Consider the following 25,066-nt stretch of genomic DNA (forward strand, 5'->3'; position numbering starts at 1 on the left):
TTCAATATTTTCATCCCTCCCTACTTTTTATCATTACCTTGCCCACATATGTATTTTTAAAATTTATTGGGTTGACATGATTCACCAAACCATACAGGTTTCAAGTGTACAACTCAATATAATACCATGTACACACTGCATCATTTTGATGGCAATATTTTTAACCTTTAATCATTTCAAAAATAGGCAACTTAGTTTTAACTGAAAGATCTCTCTTTTCACACTCATATTTAATTGGTTTATGTAATGCTTAATTATAATAACTGTACTTACTATAATTGGAATTTGGGAACAAATACAACTGACTTGATAAATATGCACAACAACTGGAGGGAGATGAAATATACAGGTGTAGCAAAGTACAACCTACTAGGGGAGGGTGTTCTGTGTGCCATAGGCATCAGTCAATATGCTTACAACATAGAGGGAGTGAACAGTGTAATCCAGCAAATGGGATAAGTGGAGAAGCATTAAGAATGCATCTACTCTACTATTCTAGAAGTCTAAACTCAGAATTACTTTAAGAACTTTTTATAAATTGTGGTAACATGTACAACTTACCATTTTAGCCATTTTAAGTGTACAGTTCCATTGCATTAAGTATATTCACATTGTTGTGCAACTATCACCAGCATCCATCTCCAGAACATTTTTCATCTTGCAAACAGAATTACTTTTTAATAATTAATGTTGCAATGCCCAGATACACAATTCTGACATGCTAGCTTCTAAGCAAATATCTGTAGCACTTAGTAGCTATGTAAATAAACTTGGACAATTCACTTGACCTACTGGTGTCTAAATTTTCTCATCTATAAATTAGATTTAATATGTATCCCATGGAAATGACCAAAGGACAAAATAATATAGTATTGGCTAAGGCACTTTAAAAATGGAAAAGCATTTTGCCTGACCAGGCAGTGGCGCAGTGGCGCAGTGGATAGAGCGTCGGACTGGGATACCGAGGACCCAGGTTCGAGACCCCAAGGGTCACCAGTTTGAGTGTGGGCTCATCTGGTTCAAGCAAAAGCTCACCAGCTTGGACCCAAGGTCTCTGGCTCGAGCAAGGGGTTACTCCGTCTGCTGAAGGCCCATGGTCAAGGCACATATGAGAAAGCAATCAATGAACAACTAAGGTGTCGCAACAAAAAACTGATGATTGATGCTTCTCATCTCTCTCTGTTCCTGTCTGTCTGTCCCTATCTATCCCTCTCTCTCTGACTCTCTATCTGTAAAAAAAAAGAAAAAAAAGAAAAAGGAATGCATTTTATATTTGTTACTTGTGATCATTATTACTATTAACAGAAAATTTGAAGATCCTTTATACCTGCAAAAAATTTGTAATAAAGTATTTCTTCTATGGGAAACAAAATCATATATATATATATATATATATATATATATATATATATATATATATATAAATTGCATGCTTTTAAAAACAGAGAGAAGTATGTTCCAGACAGTATATCGATGAGGTTTACCTTCCTTTTAAATTAACCTTGATTCTATTGTGAGGATAATAAATTTCAGCAATGCTACTTCTGAGATATTTGAGAACAATCCTTTTGAATTACCATCATTACTAAGGCTTTTTATCTTTTCTAGAGTCTTGCCTTCCACTGAGATATATGTCTTCTTCAATAATCTCTCCAGATTTAGATTGTCATTTCTTTTACCTGTTACTTAGTTTCTGTTCAGTGGTATACTGGGTTTTCCTGGGTGATTTTTTTCCACCGAAAGGTAAGAATTTGAAATTGTGAACAGGTACTTATAGTGAAACTGAATCCTTCTCTTTCACATTTTTGGAATACTTATTTCCACTTTACCTTGCTAAGGTTATGTGTGACCCTGCTCTTTGAAGGAAAATTTTAGAAAGTAAGTGGGAATGGAATGGGGTAGGGGTGATGACTCATCCATCAAGTGATTTATTCAAATATTTTTATCTGTGATAAAGTAATCAGTTAAGAGTCACCATTTCAGAACAGCATTGAAAGAATTTAAACACAGGTATTCCCAGTACTACCATTGTTTTCTTTGGTATTTCATTAACATTGTGGGTGGGGAGGTGCTGGGGGCCATAGCCCAAAATAAGTGAAAAGAAAACAACTTTCTGTTCCTAATGGATTTCCAGTGTGACCTAATGAGGACAGCCACTTACATGTTGCTTCTGTCCAACTCAACAAAAAAAATTCTGAGCAACTCCTATGTGCCTGCTACGTACTGTGAACAAAGAACCAGACCCTTGGTGAGTTCATCTTCTTGACTGATTAACTTTCTGAGGGAAATATTAAATTATTTGCCGTCCTCAATTTTTTTCCCATATATATCAAATGTAAACATTGGTGCAAACATTCAAACTGATGCTGAGAGCCTAAAAGGAAGAATTATCTTCCTGAATTGCTGGGACAAGTTAATTTAATGCTATTTAAAAATTTGTCATTTAAAAATACATAGAAAAATATAAACCCATTAGGCCTGTTTCATTGGTTTGAGATATAAGCATGACCCAAACGATTTGAGCGTCTTTTATTATTTATTTATTTATTAAATTTATTTATTCAGGAGTTGAGGGTCAGAGGGGCCCTCTTCCCTCTGAAGTCACCGTTAGGCACCTATCCAGCAGGCAGAAAGTCAGTTTCTCCAGACTTCTTTCTAAAGACCGTTTCTAATCGTGATCATAGGTGACGACACCATCTTTTCTTTCCAACAATAAGTGGTTCCATAATTTCTACATAGCCTGGGGCATTGGTAGGATGGGCCAGCTAGTTGAGAAGGGGCGCTGGCACTTGAGGAAGACGTCCAGTATGATCTCCTGGTATGTGAGTAAGGGGACCGCTCAAGTCATCGGGACCTCCACTGAAGCGGTGTGTTCTTTCCCGAGGAGAGATTCAGGAAGAGCACCCAATTCAGGTGAAAGTGAGTATTTGGGCCAGAGGCAAGAGCTGGACAAACCACTTGTAGGATCTGTTCCCAGCTACCCCGAGGGAAATGGTGGAAAGGAGCACTCACAAAAGAGGGAGATCTTGACTCGTCGAGGAGCAACTCTCCTCCCCTCGTCTCCCAAGGTTTCCCATGGAGAGGTCACCACAGCTCTTCATCAGACCAGACGTAACTGACAATGCACCACCACCTAGATTTAAAACCAAATCGTCCAAATGACGCTTTAAAACCTCCCGCAACACATTCTCTCCCTTGCGCTCCAAACACAAACGTCGCGGGCGAAAAGAGGCTGCACAAGTCACGTAGAAAATTAGGCTGCCCCCTTTTTCCATGGCGATAATCAAATTAGCCTCAAATTAAACATGAAATTGGCCCTTGCTAGCTGGGCTGTGGGAACAAAGCCCGCATTGTCATTTTGCCCGGGTAGAGGAAGCGACAGTGCCCACCATGCCCAAGCTAGCCCTGGCCAGTCTCCGTGGCAGGGGACGCGGTCGGCGCTGGGCCGGGACAGATCCCGGCTAGGCAGAGCGTGCACGCGCCCAAGGTTCGGCTGGCGAGCAGAGCAGGCGCCGGGTGGGCGGCGGTGGGGCTCCGGGCAGGCGCTGAGCGCAGACTAGTGAGGGAGGGGGCATTGGAGGAGAGCAGAAGAGGGTGGAGGGTGTGCGGAAGAGCGCGCGCGCGCGCGTGTGCGCGCTCCCTCTCCCCGCCCCTCGCCCCCTCCCGGACTGCTCTGTCCCCTCCTTCCCCGCCCCGCGCTCCCGCCCAGCCTCCGGAATCAGTGCAGCTGTTGCCGTGCAGGCTGCAGATTCCTCCAGTCCCTCCTTCGGCCGCCTCTCCGCTCGGAGCGAGCGCGCAGCCCCGCGCAGCAGTGCCCACCGGTCCCGTCCTGTGAGCCCCGGCCCCAGCCGCGGACAGCCCCGCGGAGTCGCCTCCCGGCCCACCCGCCCGGCCGCCGAGGAGCGGGAGGAGGACGGGACCCCGGCACCCCCACCCCCCATCCGCGGGAGGTAGGTGAGGGGGCCTGAGGCAGGAAGATGCCAACTCACTGGGGCTGCCTCCCAGGCGGGCTTCTGGGCGGCGGGCAGGCGGGCGGCCGGGAGGAGGATCTCGGGCCCAGGCCGGGAGGACGGCGCTGCCCGGCGCCCGGGGAACGGCGTGGGGGCAGGGAGGCTGCGGAGCTCGGGCGGGGGCAGCGTGGCGAGCGCGGGTCAGCAGTGCCTATTAGTACTGGGGTTTTGCGGGACAGGGGCGGCAGGGCCCGCGCGAGGCAGCCGCAGACCCGCGCTGCGCACCGCGGCAGCCCAGCCCCATCCCTGTCGTAGAGGCGCCGATTCCTTCTCACTGCCTCCTTCGCCTCGTCCCTCCGGCGGGGCGCAGCAGCCCTTGGCGCGGGGGTGGATGCGGACTGGGCAACGGCGAGGGTATATTTTCGGGTGCCCTCCTCCTAGTCCTGCCGTTGGGAGCGGGGGCGGCGTTGATACGGCGGAGCTCTGAGCCTAACGGTACGGGGGATGCGGCCAGGCGTGGTCCGGGCTGCGGCGCGATGCAGCTGAGCCCGAGGCAGCGGCCCGGCGCCCCCCCCCCCCCCCTCCGCGCCCGCCCCCAGCCCTCCCGCGGCCTCCGCTCTCCCAGGGCTGGGCGTGAGCCACTTGCGGACGCGGAGTGGCCGCTGCGCCCGCCCTTCAGCTCTTGCCACCCTCTCTTCAACAGGTTTGTACCAACGCGGGGACCCTCCAGGCCTGCCGTTGGGGGTGGTGGGCTGGAAGCTCCTCTCGTATCACCCCTCACACCGCGTCCGCGGCCCTCTTTTGAGGGGGGAGCCTTGCCTTTGTTTTTATGATAGGAAAAATGCCAAGTGCCTGCCATCCAGATGGAGAAGGGGAGTGTTGTGGGGATCAGTACGCAAACCGGGTCCATTATTCCAGTCAAAAGCCAGACCCAGATAGTGAGAGGGCGAGCGTGAGGGTGCTTCGGCGGAAGAGAAAAATGGATTCGGTGGGTATATTTGGGCGGTGATATGGGTTTTTTTTGGCGAGATGGATGGCTTACGGTGCCCTCGCCGTGATGCAGCACAATGCAGCAGTATCGCTGCCTCCCCGGGTTCTCGCTCGCGGGGCTTGGCACGGCCACTCGGCGCCTGCGGCCCCCGCCCGGCCCCACCCAGACCCCGGGCTGCCCTTGGTCGAGGCTCGGGAGCTGGCTTCTACCGCGTCATGCTGTTTCATCTGTATGTGGCTTCAGGAGGACCAGGTCACCTAGCTGTGAGGGGGGACTTTTTTCTTTGGGGTGACCCCCTCCCACACTGCCTGTTGGGCAGTGCTGTGATGAAGAGGCGCCCTGCAGCGCTAATGCGGGCAGAGAGAGCCTGCCTGCAGCTGCGGACGGGAATCTGATCTCCAACCAAGGGACCTGAGCCGTAGGGAGGGGCTGGAGGGAGGACGCGGACCAGTGGTGTGCGGAGGCAGTGGTGCAATCAGTATTGGGAGTCACAGCGTCTTTCTGAGGATCACCCATAATTTGTGATCACAACCCAACTATCCATCGATTTCTTAATATGTGAAAAGTTGATGTTTGTTGGAGCTTCTCCGTTATGACATTACAGTACCTCTGTCTTTGGTCAATACTAAGAATATGAGTTTTTCCTTCAGTAGACTTTTTTTTTTTAACTTTTAGTTTCTGAGACATTTATAAAAATATTAACGTTCAATAGGTTGTTTTAAAGAAAACATTTTTTTGATGGGTAGTTAATGATTAACCAGTATGTGCTTTGCTTTCATCGTTTGCTTTTTCTGTAAGTCAACTACAATTACATATTTGGATGTTTTTATTAGGGATTATTAGGTAAATGATTGTCATGATTGATGGTGAATTGGTTCAGACTTTTATAGATTTAGATAGCCAAATTAGTCATGACTATTGGGATTATGATGGTAGCTGACTTCATTTATGTTTGTTTATATGTATTTTTTGTATTCATATTTTTTGCATATGTGGCCTAGGAGGGGTTTGAGAAGGACAGACCACCAAGGGCTCTCAGGCTGGTAGCTATCTGGTCAGGAGATGGTTGCCAGTCTGTTTAGTCTGGGCTATACACGGAGGATGTCCCTTCTAAATGCTATTTCTGCAATTCATTTATTCACTATGGGACAGCAAATGGGATAAATTTCAAATGTCACCCGAGGTTCTTCTAAACTGTGTAGCTGAAAAAGGGAATTTCAGTGTGCTAACCGGAAGGGAAGATCAATGTTTCAAAGCAAGGGCATGTCTACTTTTAGTTTTTTCATCTGTAATGAATCCAAGTTGGTGGCATTTGAATTCACCATGGTGGCTCTGCAAAGTGGAATGAATGCAAACTATGTGGTTTATGTACATTATTTTGAGTTTCTCTTAAAAGATGGTCATCAAGATATAGAACTTTTTGGATTTGAGCTTCATCATTGTGGTTGTATAAAGATGTTTGGGAGTATTGTTCCTGTGGATTACCCAGACCTATTGGATTTACTATGTTGTAAGAAAATATCATGTGTTGATGTCACAGGAGGTTTAGCTGTACTAACTTAACCACCAGGTGCAGAATTCTGTTATGTTCAGTTCTTTGTAACTTTGTCATATCTGGACTCACCAAAACCTTCATCAGAGAGAATGAAAAGTTTTCAGGTAGGGAAGACACTGCTGTCACTGGTCATCTCTTGTGCAGGCTTTCCGTAAAGAGAATCTATTGGGCGAGAATAGTAACAACTCTTTGAGATGTCCTAGAAGCCAGTGAGAAGACTTTACTCTCTGCTTGTGACACATCATTAGCAGAAACTTGGTATTGCTCAAGTTTTGTTGAAAGAGTTTGTTGGAGTGGTTATTTTGTCTCGCTGTATGAAAGTATAACTATGCATGTGGAAGTATTGTTTTGAGATAGAAGAATTTTACTAAACAAACATAGATATGGTAAGTAGAAATTATTCAATGTAGTTTTTGTTGAAATAAACTTTTCATTTTAAAAGCATATTCTTAGAATTTAAAAGCCCAATGTATATATATTCTTTACATGTGGTAATGTGATGCTCCTTTAATTATGTTGGACACTGACTAACCTCTGCATTATAATTGGCCTTTAATTAATGTTCTGTGGATCTCCTTATGGTAGTGCTGGTTTCTTTCTGCTAGACTATTGGGAATGTAAACCATTCTTCCATATGGACAAGGCTAATACTTCCTCTGGAAAAGTTACTTCTGTAGCTCTGTGGAGGTGAGTGAAACATCTCATGGATTTCTCTTATAAGTTTTAAGTCTTTGCTGTTTCTCAAAGTACCTCTACTTTGCAAAAGACCTAGTAGAGTACTCTTGATACTTCTGATAACAGTTGTCTTGTATCTGAGTTCATATAGTGTAGGAATAACATCATCAATCTCTTTACTTTGGTGAGTACAATTAAACTAGCCCAATTTGATACATTCATACTTTTACTCTTAAACATCACTGGGGAAGGCATTTTCATAATGTCCCTTGCTATCATAATAAGGTTTGCGAACCAAAAACATCAGGATCTCCTGGGAGTTTGTAATAAATCAGATTCTTAGAGGCCCCAACCCAGACCTATCTAATCATAATTTACATTTTAACAAGACCCTAAGTGATTTGTATGCACATTAAATTGAGAAACTGCTCTACTTCTTCATGTAAGGGACTTCTATATCAAAAAGTTCCTTCTTGTATCTTACTTTTATCTTTTGCTCAAGTACCAACACATTTTTCTCTATATGTCACTAAGTGGTGATGAAGAAGGTGATTCATCACTGTAAGTTATTTAATAAAGAAGAACTTTGATAACTTCTTTAATATATTGGTGGAATAGTTTATTAATTATCATTTTTAGATTAATCAGTTTTGGGGTTCCTTTCTAAAGTTGATAAATAACCAATTCCCTCCCATCCCCCAAGAAGGCATTGGTTTTGAGACAGTAGAGCTGGAACACAGGAAGCACAGGGTCCCCTCTGTTCCCTCTGTTCCTCTCTGGCATCTTGTTCTCTGTCATCAGCTATTCCTCCTAGTATATTCAAGATCCTGCCCTTCTGGTCCCTTCTTTTTAAAGTTTTTTATTATTATTACTAAGTAATCTATACATACAAAATAATGTTCATAAAAGATACATTACAGAGTTACAAATCATTGGACACTCAGGCAGCCACTAACTAGTTCAAGAAGAAGAGCCTATCATATGTTCTGAGTCCCCTAAGTGCCCTTCTGTCATCTCAACTGAAGCAACCACTGTCCCACATTTTGTGTTTTTAGTTCCCTTGCTCTTCTTTATAGGTTATCCTTTTTAAAATTCTTAATTTTGTGTATTTTTGAACTTTATATAAGTGAAATTATGCTTTATTTTTTTGTGATTTACACTTTTAGATTAACATTATATTCCTGAGATACATTATTTTGTTGTAGTTTTTTTTCACTGCTATATCGTATTCCACTAGGACCTGTTTATTCCTTCTACTGTAGATGGCCATTTTTTTTGGCTGTTGTAAAAGGGTAACTATGAATGGTTCTTCTATATGTCTCTTAGACATATGTAGAGGTAGACACTCACACACGCAAATTGTCTGTTTTTCTCTATCTGGATTGAAATCTGCTGGATCATATGTGCATCATCAGCCTTACTAGATAATGCCAAAGTTTCCAAAGTGATTACACCAATATATTCCTACTAGTAGGGTATAATGTTATTGTTGTTCTACAACCTTGCCATTATGTGACTTACCAAACAAAAATGTCCATTTATGAAGTTATCTTATTATGCTTTTTATTTGAAATTCCCTGATTATTGAGGTTAAGTACCTATATGTTATTGGACATTTGGGTTCCTATTTTGTAAAGTCCCTGTTCAGTCTTTTTCCTGTTTGTCTTTTAGATTTTTTTTACCTTACTGATTTGTAGTTCTTTATGTAGATTGTTTACTAATCCTTTGTGTATTATGTCTGCAAAAATTACCTCCCAGTTTGTAGGGGTTTTTTTTCCTTTCAAAGAAACACATTGTGGTTTATTTTGATAAATAGTCATTCATAATTTCAGTAAGTCAAAATGAGTTTTTAGCCCTTAAGTTCTGTGAGGATGATTTTGTTATTGCAGAAAAATTTTCCTTAGTTTGGAAAGAGTATGGATTTTGGAGTCAAAAAATTCTAAGCTCAAGCCTAATGCTATTGTATATTAGTCACATGGCCATAGCTAGATTCTAGCTTTGACCTAGTTCATTACTTTCAGAATCACAATTTTCTTATCAGTGATACCGAAATAATACTTCTCATATAGTTTTGAGACACTAATGTACAGTGCTAGACATATAGTAGGTGTTCAGCTGATAACCTTTTCATTACTTCCTTTTCAGACTACCTAAGTTATATGATGAGCCACTGACACCTTTTGCAATACTTTGCAAAAACTATCTTAATATTTTTGTATCCAAAGAGCTGTTAAACAGCTTATTTTATTTTTTAAAAGGTTGTATTATCAATGGAATATTGATTAACATAGCCTGTATAAGACTACTTATTGGAAACACATTGGCAGTTCAGGTTCCTGCTCCTGAAAGTAGTATAATTATAGCCTGGCCTATGGTGGCGCAGTGGGATAAAGTGTAGACCTGGAACACTGAGGTCTCCGGTTCAAAACCCTGGGCTTGCCTGGTCAAGGCACATATGGAAGTGGATGCTCCCTGCCCCCCACCCCCTGTGTGTCTGTCTGTCTGTCTCTCTCCCCCCCCTCCCTTCCTCTCCCCTTACTAAAATGAATAAAGAATAAATAAATAAGAAAGTAGCATAATTACACTTCTGTTTACCAAGAAGCCTATACTAATATTCTCCCCTTGCTGCTACTCTAAGATTACTTTGATTATATATATACTGTATATATTTAGTTAACTGTTGGATACCTTCTCTTGCTAGGGCTTGAAGTTGGGCTAGAGCAATGATGGTATGGCTAGCTTAAAGTTGAATAAGGATTACTTCCTGAACCCAAGGACTTTTTAATCTACAATATAGATTGTACTCTATAGATGTACACAGAAGATAAAAGACCTTTTAACTGACCAGATGTGTGTCTTCAGCAAGCCATTAACCCTTCTGGTCTCAGATCTAAATTTACAAAATGAAAATCTTTGATGAAATTGTAGTAGAGGTTAAAACATGGCAGATGGGCACCACTCCCTCTGTCCCTGGCAGACTTAGAAAATAATCATGGCACTCTTTTTGCAGAGCTGACACAGAGCTTCAGTAACCTGCTTATTTATTTATTTATTTATTTATTTATTTTTATTTTTTACAGAGACAGAGAGTGAGTCAGAGAGAGGGATAGACAGGGACAGACAGACAGGAACGGAGAGAGATGAGAAGCATCAATCATTAGTTTTTCGTTGTGACATCTTAGTTGTTCATCGATTGCTTTCTCATATGTGCCTTGACCGCGGGCCTTCAGCAGACCGAGTAACCCCTTGCTGGAGCCAGCGACCCTGGGTTCAAGCTGGTGGGCTTTTGCTCAAACCAGATGAGCCTTCGCTCAAGCTGTCAACCTCGGGGTCTCGAACCTGGGTCCTCCGCATCCCAGTCCGACGCTCTATCCACTGTGCCACCGCCTGGTCAGGCTCAGTAGTAACCTGCTTTTAACACAGTGTTGTAGGCAGTAACTACTACCAACTGAACAGATTTGGCATTTAGACTTTAAGATCCTGTAACTTCTAAATTTTTGTGATGATAAGGTATTTGTGTACAACAACACTTCAGCCATATTCAAAATACAGTGGAACAGGAAGAAACTAGAAGCAAGGAGACAGAAAACAGGTGATGGTGGCAGTCCATTCGTTAAGGGGACAAGTTATGGTGCTGGCCGTGGGAATGAGGAGAGGAGTAACGGAAGAAAGGTTATGAAGGCCTGATCCTGGGCTAGCTGTTCGTAGGGTGAATGGATGAGACCTGGTGGATCTAAGTGGGGATGGGGAAATAATGTAATAAAGGTTTCAAATTTGGATGATGACAAAGCGCATGGTTGGTGATGGTGAGAGAAATAGATGAGTTAAGGGGAACGGTGGATATTTGGTTGGAAAGAGAATCAGTTTGTGTTAAACGTGTTGTCTCACGTTGCAGCAGAACCCTTAGTGGAATTAGAAGAGAGAGGTCTGGGCTAGAGTGGCTGATGGGAGGCCACAGGGATCCTGAGCTTTAGCCCTGGAGTTGCACAACCTGGTCACTGCAGGAACTGACCAAGTGACCTTGGGCAAACTGTCTTGACTTCTCTGCATGCCTCAGTATCTTCACCTGTACAATGGTGATAATGGCAGTACCTGTCAGAAAAGGATTTTATTAGAGTTTAAGTGAGATAATCCAGTACCTATCACAGTACATTTTAATTGCCATTAAGTGTGGAATTTTTGCTTTGTTTGTCTCAATTTTATGCTTTCTTTCAAATAAGTAATTTTATTTTTTTCAGAAAGATACGTTCTACTAAATAATACCAGCTCATCAGATAAATAATGCTAAACTCAGTCTATATTGTCAAGACATAGTAATACAAAAGGAAAACCTGAATAATATTTATTTTTAACAAACAATGAAACCCTAGTACGTGGGGAAAGGCTAGGAACAGTTAGTTTATAAAAGAAGAAATCAGGAGAACCAATAAGTATATTAAATTGTTCAAAGTCAGGTTGCCGGTTCTATCCCTGGTCAGGTCACATACAGGAACAAAAATCTATGTTCCTATCTTTCTCTCTCTCTCCTTTTTTCTTCCTCTTTCCCACTCTCTCCCTCTCTCCCTCCCTTCCTCTCTCCCCCTTCCTTTCTAATTAAAAATCAATAAATAAAAATTTTTTAAAAATTGTTCAAAGTCACCAGTAGTGTGGAACACAAAATAAAACAGGATAATTTTCCACCTAAATTGGTAGGTAGGTAATACTGTCTGGGATGCTCTGAGACGGGAGCTCTGCAGCACCTGTTGGGAGGATATTTGGATCAATAAAAAACTTAGTTAGAAAACAGATTATATGTATAACAAACCTTAAATGTTCCAATCTTTTGGACTGAAATCTTACTTAGCTCTATAACCTAAGGGAAGAATTAAAAATAAGGACAGGATTTTATTTTTTTGGGGGGGGGGGTAAATATTTTTTCTTGGAATTAAATTTAATGGGGTGACTGATCACTAAAGGTATATAGGTTTCTGGTGAATAGCTCTATAGCATTTGAACTGTTGATTGCATTGTGTGCCCAGCACCCAAAGTCAGAACAGTTTCCATCACCATATAGGATAGGATTTTAAACAAGGGTTTCCTTAGCAATAATACAGTGTGTCCATAAAGTCATGGTGCACTTTTGACCGGTCACAGGAAAGCAACAAAAGGCAATAGAAATGTGGAATCTGCACCAAATAAAAGGAAAACCCTCCCAGTTTCTGTAGGATGATGTGGCAGCATGTGCGCATGCGCAGATGATGACGTAACACCGTGTATACAGCGGAGCAGCTCACGGCCATGCCAGTGGAGATGTGGACGGTACAGAGGAAAGTTCAGTGTGTTCTGTGGCTTGCTAAGTTCGAATCTGTGACCAAAGTGCAACGTGAATATCGGCGCGTTTATAACAAAGCGCCACCACATAGGAATAACATTACTCGGTGGCATAAGTAGTTGAAGGAAACCAGCAGTTTGGTGGAGAAACCCCGTTCTGGTAGGTCATCAGTCAGTGATGAGTCTGTAGAGGCTATAGGATAGCAACCTAAGGAGCCCTAAAAAATCTGTGCATGAGCCCACATCGAACTGCACTGAATAGGTATGAAACTGGGAGAGTTTTCCTTTTATTTGGTGCAGATTTCACATTTCTATTGTCTTTTGCTTTCCTTTGACCTGTCAAAAGTGCACCATGACTTTACAGACACACTGTAGTAGTGGGGGAGTCAATGGGGCATAATTAAATAAGTTACAGCACAGGCACAGGATGGAATTCAGTGTGGTGCTTAAAATAACAGTGTGGAAGAATAATACTGAAAAGGGAAATGCTAACAATATAATATTTGGTGGAAATAATTTGTATACAAAGCTGTATAATATTGTATAAGTTCAGTTTTGTTAAATAAAAGACTGGAAGGAAATACATTAAAATGTTAATAGTTTACTTTGGGTGGTGAGTTGATGGGTGATTTCCTTTCTTGTATGAAAGGAAAACCCTATGACTAAATGTTTCTCATTTTAAGTTTTGAACTATTTCACACATAGAGAAAAGTACAGGAAATAATATCATAGACTTCCATGAGGATCATTCTTTTTATCATCAAAAAGCAGTCAAGCCCTGGCCGGTTGGCTCAGCGGTAGAGCGTCGGCCTAGCGTGCGGAGGACCCGGGTTCGATTCCCGGCCAGGGCACATGGGAGAAGCGCCCATTTGCTTCTCCACCCCTCCGCCGCGCCTTCCTCTCTGTCTCTCTCTTCCCCTCCCGCAGCCAAGGCTCCATTGGAGCAAAGATGGCCCGGGCGCTGGGGATGGCTCTGTGGCCTCTGCCCCAGGCGCTAGAGTGGCTCTGGTCGCAACATGGCGACACCCAGGAGGGTCGCAACATGGCGACGCCCAGGATGGGCAGAGCATCGCCCCCTGGTGGGCAGAGCGTCGCCCCTGGTGGGCGTGCCGGGTGGATCCCGGTCGGGCGCATGCGGGAGTCTGTCTGACTGTCTCTCCCTGTTTCCAGCTTCAGAAAAATGCAAAAAAAAAAGCAGTCAACACTTTATTTTAATGTTTAAAAAAAGAAAGAAAAAAGCAAGTTGGCAAATTGTAGATCATTGTTAAGGAATAGTTTAAAATTTCAAAGGACTGTCGTATCTGTCCTCTGTAGTTTTCTAAAAGCAGTGGGGAAATGAGCAAGTCAGCATGTCACGTCTGGGAGAGAAGTAGAGCATTCAGATGTAATGGAATGCTAACTTGACTCTCAGCACTCACGTGGGCCAAATTGAAAAGTGGGGAAGACCAGGATTTATTTCCAAACCACACATTTGTGTGGAGAGAGGAGTGGAATTCAGTGACATGCTTGTTCTCACTTGTAGGAGCCCACACTGCTGCTGGCGCTGGTTTTGTAACCATAGACCACCAGATTTCATTAGAATTAGTCAGAAATGTAGTTAAACCTCCAAGTGAGGCCCTGGCTGGTTAGCTCAGTTGATTAAGAGGTTTTCCGGAAAGAACAAGGTTGTGGGTTCAATTCCTGGTCAGGGCACACACTGGAAGGCAACCAGTGAATGTAGGACTGAGTGAAAAACAACAAATGAATGTTTCTGATCCCTCTCCTCCCCTCCCTTCCGCTCCCTTCTCTTCCTCTCTCTGTCTCTATCAATAAATAAATAAATTAATTAATCCCTGGCTGGATAGCTTGGTTGGTGGGAGCGTGGTGCTGGAGCCTGGAGGTTGCCAGTTCGATTCCCTGGTCAGGGCACATACAGGAGCAGCTTGATTTTGTCCTTCCCTGCCCCTCTCAAAAAAACCCAAAATTCCAAGTGAAAACTTTTAAAATAAAAATGACTCCAGATTTAGATTACTTCCAATTAATAGTTTCTCAACATTTGAGAATATTGTAGGCTAAGAGTGGCTGGAACAAATTTTAATGATATATTTTTTATATGAAAGGAAATTTGTATTTAATGTTATATATATTTACAGTATATATATATATATGTGCCTGACCTGTGGTGGCGCAGTGGGTAAAGCGTCGACCTGGAAATGCTGAGGTCGCCGGTTCGAAACCCTGGGCCTGCCTGGTCAAGGCACATATGGGAGTTGATGTTTCCAGCTCCTCCTCCCTCTCTCTCTCTGTCTCTTCTCTCTCTGTCTCTTCTCTCTCTGTCTCTCTCTGTCTCTCCCTCTCCTCTTTAAAATGAATAAATAAAAAAATTTTTAAAATACAATATATATGATGCACAGTTATCTGTCTTATCTCTCTCTGTCACATAGATGAGAGAATTGTGTATATGATTAATTTCCAGCATGAAGGGAGACAAAGGGCTATTTTAAGGCTTTACAACTGGGGAATACTGAGGTAATATTTTGAAGATGAATCCCAGGAATGAGTCATATCCTTAGCTGGTGGGGGGAATATTTTGGAGAAAATAGTACTTTCTGTTTTTATGGTCCAAGTCCCCAACTGTCCTGGCACTTGATAAAACGTGATGTATAAAAAGGAACTAATTTACTTCCATGAATTTCGTGTGTTTTCTGCCATGAACTCAAAACAGGTGATTAAAGAGGGTTTCAGGATTAAGTGTGCTTTGTGATATGAAAGTAAAATGTTACAGTTTTAAGATCGCTTTAAAATTGGTCCTTGTTTACAGGTGTCATAAATCCATTCTTAGTAAACTCTAGAGCAGTGGTAGTCAACCTTTTTATACCTACCGCCCACTTTTGTATCTCTGTTAGTAGTAAAATTTTCTAACCGCCCACCCGTTCTACAGTAATGGTAATTTATAAAGTAGGGAAGTAACTTTACTTTATAAAATTTATAAAGCAGAGTTACAGCAAGTTAAAGCATATAATAATACTTATTTACCAAGTAATTTATGTCAGATTTTTGCTAAGTTTGGCAGAATAAATCTTTATAAACAACCTACTATAGTTACATCTATCTTTTTATTTATACTTTGGTTGCTCCACTACTGCCCACCATGAAAGCTGGAACGCCCACTAGTGGGCGGTAGGGACCAGGTTGACTACCACTGCTCTACACTGTGAAAGTAAACACTTGGCATGATTCCTAGAACAGTTTGACATCTCTGCTCTAGAATCTAGGGTTTCCTGTCCCTTCTGATATTGAACGTAAACCTGAAACCATTAATTGGTTAGTAAAATCTGTATCAGAACGTAACTATAGACATTTACTCAACAGATGAACTAGGGTGAAATTAGGAATGATATGTAAGTGTAATAGAATTTATTCTTTTCAGTGTTATGTTCAGTGTTTCAATTTGTGCAACTATAGATGTCTTTGCTTAGAAAGTTTATTAGCCTGACAGAGGTTATCTCAGAGTGTTGGGATTGTGGAAAAGTTCTAGTTTTATTTCTCCATATTTCCCAAACTTTTGGAGTTGCATAACAGTAAATTTTTGTTTTTTTATCAAAAATATCCTAACAAGGCCCTGGCTGGATAGTTCAGTTGGTTAGCTGGCCGAACGTTCAGTTGGTTAGAGCATCATCCGGAAGTGCAAAGTTGCCAGTTCAGTCCCTGGTCAGGGCAGATACAGAAACAGATCAATGTTCCTGTCTCTCACTTTCTCCCTTCCTCTCACTCTAAAATCAATAAAATAAATATTTTTTAAAAAAAATCCCAGCACCCTAACAGATCTTATTTTAGCTGGTTTAGAACAAGGTACCGGTAAAATGATTGATCTGCTAAATGTACCTTCTGCAGTTCAAATTTCTTCTACCATAACTTCCTGAAAAGCAGAATTAACACTGAAGGTGTAAAGAACCTTGAAATTTAAAAGAGAATTTTCCCTTTCTCATTTAACTGTGCAGTTTGTTAGAGCCTGGCCATTTCATTACTTCCACGGAGTGTGGGAAATCGTGTAGGAACAGGCCCCCGGGAGCCTCTCAGAAACCTCTTCCGGGAGATCGGCCCCCATGGTGCTGCCTCAGGCTCTGGGAGGTCCTGTTCCCTTCCTCGTGGGCGGCTGTTTTAGGGATACTTTTTGTCCTAGAGTGTTGCCCTCAAGGCCAAAGCTAACTGGTCAAGGGCTGCATGTTGTTCTGGAATGTTCTTCCCCAGCTATGCAGTGTCTTTAGGGTAGGAAAATTCATGTTCTTATCATGGGTTGGGGCTTTTGGAAAGGGGCATTTAATCTTATTTAAAGGAGAAGGAATACCAAATTCTTCCCTAAAACAATGTGATGTTTAAATATGGTTCGTTGTATATTTTTGTATATTTTAACCTGTAACATTGGAGATGTTAATGAGAACAATAGTCTTAAAAATGAAAAAAAAAATTTTTTTTTACATTTTTAGAATCCCTGAATTTTTTTTTAATTTTTTTTATAAGGACAGAGAGAGTCAGATAGAGGAATAGACAGGGACAGACAGACAGGAATGGAGAGAGATGAGAAGCATCAATCATCAGTTTTTTGTTGCGACACCATAGTTGTTCATTGATTGCTTTCTCATATGTGCCATGACCGCGGGCCTTCAGCAGACTGAGTAACCCCCCCCCCCCTCGAGCCAGTGACCTTGGGACCAAGCTGGTGAGCTTTTTGCTCAAACCAGATGAGCCTACACTCAAGCTGGCAACCTCGGGGTCTCGAACCTGGGTCCTTTTGCATCCCAGTCCGACGCTCTATACACTGCGCCACCGCCTGGTCAGGCAGAATCCCTGAATTTTTTATAATCTGCTAATATAAACAGAGAAGATAACTTTTACTCTGAATGGTTTCTGAAGAATACGTTCATAAAGGTATAGTTAGCATAAATCATAGCAGAACATCTAAAATTGTTTGAATATTTTCCTTTTTATTACCAAAATAACAAATATGTATTATAGATCATATGGAAAATAAAAGTAAACACAAAGAGGAAAATTTAAATCTCTTGGTGGATTCAGTGTCCCTCTAAATGTGCAGTTAACATTTTGGTATTTATTCTTTAAACCTTCTTACCTCTGTACATATTTGTTCATCTCACAAATAAGGGTCAGTTCTTAAATCTTTGGCTGAAGATACAAAGTTCTGACTGACAGTCCAAACAATCACTTGATGTTTATCACTCTTCCCGTTCATGCATGTACTAGCATGGCAAAATCTTATTACTAGTCATATTTAAAATGAAATAAAATCTTATTACTAGTCATATTTAAAGTTATGGAATAAGTATTATCTATTGCCCTAGCTGTTTTTAAGTGGTGGAGGTATTAAAGAAAAATGGTAAAGAATCCAAAATTTGCTTATAGATACTTGTCTTTTTTTTGAAGGAAAAGGCCATTTACAGTGGAAAAATAACAAAAATTAAGTTCTCATTAGATAATGTGTACTTTCTGTTTTGTTTTGAGAGGAATTCCCATCAGAGCTGCCTTAACTCCCTTGAGAGACATCTCTGTATGCTCTGTTGGACTACATCTGATTTTGCTTTTGTCTTCAGATTTCAGAGTCTTTGAAAGAGCTGCCCCATAACATGTCGCAAATGGAATAGATGTGGTTGTTATAACCTTGGTTTTAAGTGTAATAAATTTTACTGGGTTGGATTTAGTTAAAACTGTTGAAAGCATACACCAGAGCTCAATTTTGTGTTAGCTGAAGTCTTTAAAATTCTATCTTTGGAGCTAGGGTCTGTTTCAAGGAGAAAAAGCAGTATACGTATTTGATTATGCATTCCAGTTCTTTAAGCCCTAGGACATTGGGACGATTGGAAGTGACTCTCTGGTGTTTTTTTGTTGTTATTGTTGCCTTAATTCTAGTATTTGGCCTCTTCCTGAGGAAGTTGCTCACGTGGTTTCTTTATGTGCTGAGGGAAGGAGGGAGCAGGAAGAAGGGAGAAATACCCTTTCATTGGAAGAGAAAGAAAGCCTTTTCTGCAATTTTTATGAGGTACTTTGTGGTTATTATAAGTCTTGTTTGGGGTGGTGGGCCCTGAACAAAAGTGGCAAATGCCCTTCACAGGTTTAAACCTTGAAGACCAGTGGCACCTCCTTTCACAGGTTGGGGGAGAATCTGAGCTGGGCTGGGTGATGGATCTAGCAGGTTCAGGTGACAGAGCTCAGCTATACTAGTAGGCTTCTTCTCTCCAAATAAGAGGTTCTTCAGAAACTCCCAACCGTTGGGAATCATTCCCTTTGAGACGGCTAAAACCTATCAAGGGAAAGGCTTGATAGTTAAGGTGCCTGGGCTGTCTGAAGCCTGGAGAAGGGATCTATCTCCACTTGACCTCCAGGCAGCTGCAAGTGCTGGGTCTACCACTTGCGGAAGCATCCAGCTGAGACAGTGTTCCATACCTCAGCTTAGGGGAGAGCAGGGGACTGGAATGTGGCTTTATCCAAACCTCTGACTGGATGAGCATACCTGTCACTATTTTAGGAGGTGAGTGGTGGTCAGAGGTATCAGTCAAATGACTTCTTTGAGAGGGGCCTGGTCCTTCTCACAGCAAGCTTGACAACTCTGTGCTGCCAGCTGTCCTTAAATACCCAACTTATCTCCTGGGGCGGAGTTGAGGGCGCACCACAGTCCTGGAGCAGACATTTGTATGCCATTTGAGCAGGAAAGAAACCAGTGCACACCTTGTCTTTTACTCTTTGTTTAAAGGTAGGCTTTTTGTCTGTCTTTTGGCTTGTTTTTAAATCACACTGCTAAAGGAATTCCTGAGTTTCTCTGACAAAAAAGGATGATTTGTCATTTTGAAAGGCTTATTTTGCTTTTGAAGTATATGTTCCTGACATTAACACCAGCTTTCATCCTAGTTCTAAAAAATCTTGTTTGATTTATAAAGGGTGAAAGTTTAATTAGAGAGTGGGCTAATTCATTGTCCTGTTCCCAAGGAAGACTATTCTTAGGTCTGTCAGTTGAATTCTTTTTAATGTATATTTCCAGCTCTACAGAATTACTTTGTTAGTGTATGTTTGCATGAATATTTTATTCTTAATGGTAGTATGTATTTCCATCAGGCTACACCCTTTTTACAGAAAACTTATTCACATGAACTAAATTATATCTTTAGTGGGTCATACTCGAGAACTGCTTCTCAGTCTTCTCAACGTTTACAGTAAGTCGATATTTAATGTAAAGAGTATACGGCTAGCTGGCCTATTATTGGAATGTTGTGCAGCTGTGCAGAGCATGAGGATCAAATGTACTAATTAAGTATATATTTTTTTTTAGCAAGAATGGAATGTAGCAGCATGTGGTTAACCATTCCAGTTTGTTTCTGAAAAGGATTTTTTTTCTTTTTTTTGCCAAATATTAACAATAAGAACATTGGCTTAGAGGAGGATATATTGCTATGTTAAATTCTTCTTTTCATGGAGATAATGGGATTCATTAAATACTAAGATTATTCTTTAAAATGTGCCCTGATTAATAATAATCTGCTTCAAAGTGTAGGCAGTGGGGGCATGGCACCTCTAGTCCTTTCTAAATATTTGATCTTGCTGTTTCCTCTCCTTACCCATTGTCCTTCTTCAGTTGGTGAATACTTAGCTTTCCTTTGGGCAGTGGGCACAGTGTTTCCCCCACTTTGAGCAGTATTCTGATACTTGTTCGAGAGACCAGTTTGGATCATTAGGATTAGGACTAAGCTGCAACATCCACACTGATGTTGGTTTGATTTTTTTTTTTTTTTTTTTTTAGCCAGGCATTGTGCAAAGTGACCCGGTGGGAATAAATGGCAGGCTGGTTGTGTAATGTGGCAACATCTTACTTAGTGTGTCTTTAGAGATAAGTGGGATGTGATTCCAGCAAGGCTGTGCCTAAGAAGTTGGAATGTGTTGGAGAACTGCCAAGAGATTGGGAGCAAGCTGTGTGACAAGCACCAATGCAGCCCTGGCCTGCCTTAAATAGCTGTAGTCCAACAAAATGTCTTGAAACCTGTCATTTCACTTAAGCAAAATCGCCCCTCTAAATGTATTACCAAGAAAGATAGTTGTGTTTTCCTCTTCAGTTTAGCAAGGTTTATTTTAATTTGCTTATCTTTTTGTATCAGTGGTTTTAAAAACCTTCTGACTGTAGGAAAATACTTTTGGGCAGTTTATCTTGCATGGTTTTTACCTGGATTATCCCAAACTTTACATTGAGGTTCCCTGTTCCTACTTCACCGACAAAATAGGCAGTTTTGTGGTTGGAATAGAAGTTGGGGCCCTGAAGGTTTAAAAAGAAGTGCTATATTTTGTGTCTGATAGTCTTTTGGATATGAATCATTGATGTTTGAAAACACTAAAACATTGTAGACACAGAGTAAAATGTAATAAGTTCATTGGCAGTTTGTCCACAGTATTTGATTCTTGCTTGTAATTTAGTTTCTAACAGTGTTCTCTCAATTTTTTAAAAAAATAAAAAGTCTTGTTTTTTTTCAAAGTTAGGATGCTAAAGATGTAGTGGGAGGGGGTACAGTCTCCAGGCGGGTTTGAGCCTGATGGTGACATGTGGGGTTGGGGTGTGCGAGGTAGGTATGGGGGGCTGCCCACAGGGGTAATCCAAACAGGTTAGTTATTAACCAAAGTAATAGTTTGGTGCTGTGAAGAGAACTAGTTTTAAAAATACAGTATTTGGATGAATGAATGGAAGTAAGAACAGAGAAGGTTTCGATGTTAAATATAATATGAAAATAGTGAGTGAAGTTTATCTTGAAGGGGCTTAAATTTAAACCAAGTTCCTATTATTTAGGAATTCTTAAAAGATGATTTTAACCGTTACCTTAATCATCCTATAGGTCCATTAGAAACTTGCCTTAGACATTGCAGTGATTTTATAACTTTTTAGAGTACCCTGCAAGTGGCTTTGTTTTCTTATGTTACAGTCTTCAGATTTATAAATTTGAATTTTGCTTTCTTGCTTTTGTTATCTTACATATATTTCAGAGGGTGTCCCCCTTGTATAGAAACACTATTTCTGGCTCTATGTGAATGCCTTTTTCAGAGATTTATAATTTATAAATATTAGGCCTTTGGTTAATAGAGTTGAAGTTATTTTTTTACATGTTTTGTAATATGTATAAAACATTTTGTGTTTTAAAAATATGAAAAAATATTTTGTGGAAAAATATTTAGCTTCTTCAGATGTAGTCATCTTTATTATTAGAAGGCAAATGAATTCTCTATGGTATTGTTGATGTGCTGGAAAATACCTTTGAGTATTGAGCTTATGATTTCTAAATTTAAATTTAAAAATCTTTTTTTGAGTTTTATAAGAAATTTATTTATGCATCTGTGTGATGCACTGAGTCTAACGTGGTGTCTGTCAGCCCTACATTTTAAAAAATTATATTTTTGTCTGTCTTTTCTTGTAGATATTTCCTGTTTTTTAAACAAACTTGAATAGCAGGAATGGTAAATTGAATTCAGGAGATGTGAAGTATGGGCCAGAACCACCAGTTACCTTTTTGCTTAGAATAGTGTTTCTGAAATGCTTGTGTGATCTTGCTTTTGGATAGTTTTTGTCTCAGACTATTCATTAATTTAGAGTATGCATTCCTTTAGTCTTGCAAGAGCATTCAATCATTCACTGTAAGATAAGCAGACAAACAGTACAATAGTTGAATATCCCTTTTCTGGATTGTGGTCTGAATTAGAAAAAATTATGATTTAAATTTTACACATGCATATTGGATGTTATCTCTCTTTGTATGTCTTGTGTTAGCACAAGTTCATGAGGCTAGGAACATATAAGCAAGCTTAGCGTTTAAAATATTCCAGACATAAAACTTGATGGAATTTGCTTTTATGTGTTGGGAGATGCACAGAAGAGACACAGGGTTTTAATTGGCTCTTTGTGCAGTGTGAAGGCAGATGACAGAAATCTGCTGCAGATGGCCATGAACTGGACAGGTGAGGACCACATGGAAGTTCATACCAGGGGTAGGTGGAATAACAAGTTGTTTTATAAAATGATAGCCATTTTAGATGTTTCTACAGCTGTTGTCAGCTAGCTGAAAATACATGGTAAGACCTTTGTTGTCTGAATAGTCTTTGATAAAATATAGAGTTTCAGATGCCTATGAAGATGTCTATTGTAATAGAAAAACAAAATAACCCAAAATGTTCATCATTGGTAAGTTAAAGGAAGGAATGTTACAGAGGCAGTACAATGCAGTCGTTGAGTGCTGACCCAGGGGCTGCCTGGGTCTGAATCCCAAATTTACCATTGACTCACCTTCTGACCTTAGGCAAGTCATTAACCCTTCTGTATTAGTTTCCTCATCTATAAGATGGGGGCAATTATAGTACAGCTAGTACTCGACTTACGACCACGATTGGTTCTGACAGACCAGTCGTAACACAATTTGGTCGTAAGTTGAGTAGGCTATATGTACAGTACTGTGAAATGATGTTATAAAAATCTTTAAGTCATTTTATCATAATTTTCTTTATTATTGTTATATATCATAATTTTCTTTGTTCATTTTATGCCATTTGTATCATCTCTACACCATTTTGTTTCTTATTTTTACATTCGTCAGGTTTAAGTAAAACACTGCATTACCAGTACAACTGGTTTAATATTTGCAAAACATACAAAATTACAAAATACAGGTGCATACAAAAATACAGGTGTAAAAAATACCATAGGAAACATTTTCCCAATTGCAAAACATATCAAAATATATAAACATGTACGAAACATTTTATTGGCCTCTGGTGCTTGGCTGCGGATCGTTGATGTCATCATCTGAGGCAGCAGTTGGGATTACCAGAGTTGGTTTTTTCATAAACATGTGCGATCACATTCACTTTCTTTCCTCCTTCATACTTGTTCATTGATTGCTTTCTCATATGTGCCTTGTCCAGGGGGCTACAGCAGAGCAAGTGGCCCCTTGCTCAAGCCAGTGACCTTTGGCTCAAACCAGCGACCATGGGGTCATGTCTATGATCCCATGCTCAAGCCAGCGCCCCTGCACTCAAGCTGGTGAACCCATGCTTAAGTCGGATGAGCCTGTGCTCATTTTCGTGTTGAGATCAATGGCCTTTCTTTCCTTCTTGGCAGGCTGAGGCATAGACAAAGACAATTTCCTCTTGGTAGACATCTTGGGAGGGGTTTGATGAAAAATATCCAAGACACAAAACACAAATTGCTGTACCGAGTCTGGGATAACAGTTGAAATGGTGCACGTGGAGATGGTAGTGCTGCTGGAAGCTGGTCCGCTCTGTCTTACACCCAGCTGGGCAACGCTTGCGCTGCCAGACACGGAGCAGTCGTGGCTAGCGATTGTGATCGTAAAGTCGAATGGTCGTAAGTTGCATAGGTCGTAAGTCGATCAATATCTGTACAGACTTAAAATGGTTTCTATGAAGATTAAGTAAGTTAATATAAGTAAAGTGATTAATGTCTGACAAAACCTTTAGTTACTACTATATGGTAAAAATATTATTGAAAACTTTCTAATAATAACATAGGAGGTTTTTAATTTAAGGAGGGAAAAGGAGAGTACAAGATTATATAAATGGTATGATTTCAACTATGTAGAAAAACAAAGAGAAAAGAAGGAAATATTTCAAATATTAATTTTAAGGGAAGAGTGGCGAGATTATTTGTGATTTTTGTTTTTGTCTCAATACTTTTCTTGTTCTTAGTGAAGGACTTCTTAGGCCCTTGATAAGCTTAATAGGCATTCGAGAAGAGAGAGTAATGTGGTATTTCCCAAACTTACCTGTTCTATGTAACTCCAGGACTAAGAGAGACTATGGGGGAAAAAAAAGAATTCCCCCATAGTCTCTCTTAGTCCTGGAGTTACATAGAACATGCTTTGGGATGTCCTAGTCGAGTCTATTTTTATACAAAACAAAAATATTAGGATTACATGTTAATTATTACATACTTTGGAAAGAAACTTTGTGTTTATTATTTGTTAGAAGAGTTGATTATTTGAAGACTTTGATTTTCACTATTATCAATCAAAAATTTTTAATCAAATTTTAAAAAATTTAGCCATTATTGGTTACATGCCTGTGAATTTATAGTTTTTCTTTGTTTAGTTCAGGGGTCGGGAACCTATGGCTCGTGAGCCAGATGTGGCTCTTTTGATAGCTGCATCTGGCTCGCAGACAAATCTTTAATAAAAAAAAATAATAACGTTAAAAATATAAGACATTCTCATGTATTACAATCCATTCATTTCCTACTGCTCATGTTCATATGTTCATGGCTGTGGGTGGCTGGAGCCAATCACAGCTGTGCTCCGGGACAACACCAAATTTTTATTGGATAATGCGTAATGTACACAGGTCGTTGTATGGCTCTCACGGAATTACATTTTAAAATATGTGGTGTTCATGGCTCTCTCAGCCAAAAAGGTTCCCGACCCCTGGTTTAGTTGCTTTTTGTGTCCTAAATTTACCGTTGAGAAGAGTAAGGTAAACAAACCATGACCACATATCTTAGTGGATAAAATTGGTGTCTTTTAAAGATTTTTTCTTTTAGATTTTAATTTTTCAATT

At 40.7% G+C, this 25,066-nt stretch overlaps 1 protein-coding gene across 2 annotated transcripts in view; it reads left to right on the top strand.

Moving 5' to 3' along the window:
- The first annotated feature begins 3,740 nt into the window (after positions 1 to 3,740).
- The window catches only part of SPTBN1 (spectrin beta, non-erythrocytic 1), a 220,764-nt gene continuing 199,438 nt past the window's right edge, over positions 3,741 to 25,066 (top strand). Inside the window, exon 1 of one of the 2 annotated variants that reach the window (XM_066267134.1) lies at positions 3,741 to 3,950. The gene's annotated coding sequence lies outside the window, so the exon portion shown is untranslated. Of the gene's footprint in view, positions 3,951 to 19,207; positions 19,227 to 25,066 lie in introns of those variants that run through there. The other variant, XM_066267135.1, reaches the window with a different exon arrangement.

The sequence above is a fragment of the Saccopteryx bilineata genome, chromosome 3 (genome assembly GCF_036850765.1).
Source record: "Saccopteryx bilineata isolate mSacBil1 chromosome 3, mSacBil1_pri_phased_curated, whole genome shotgun sequence".
In the NCBI taxonomy this organism is placed as follows: domain Eukaryota; kingdom Metazoa; phylum Chordata; class Mammalia; order Chiroptera; family Emballonuridae; genus Saccopteryx; species Saccopteryx bilineata.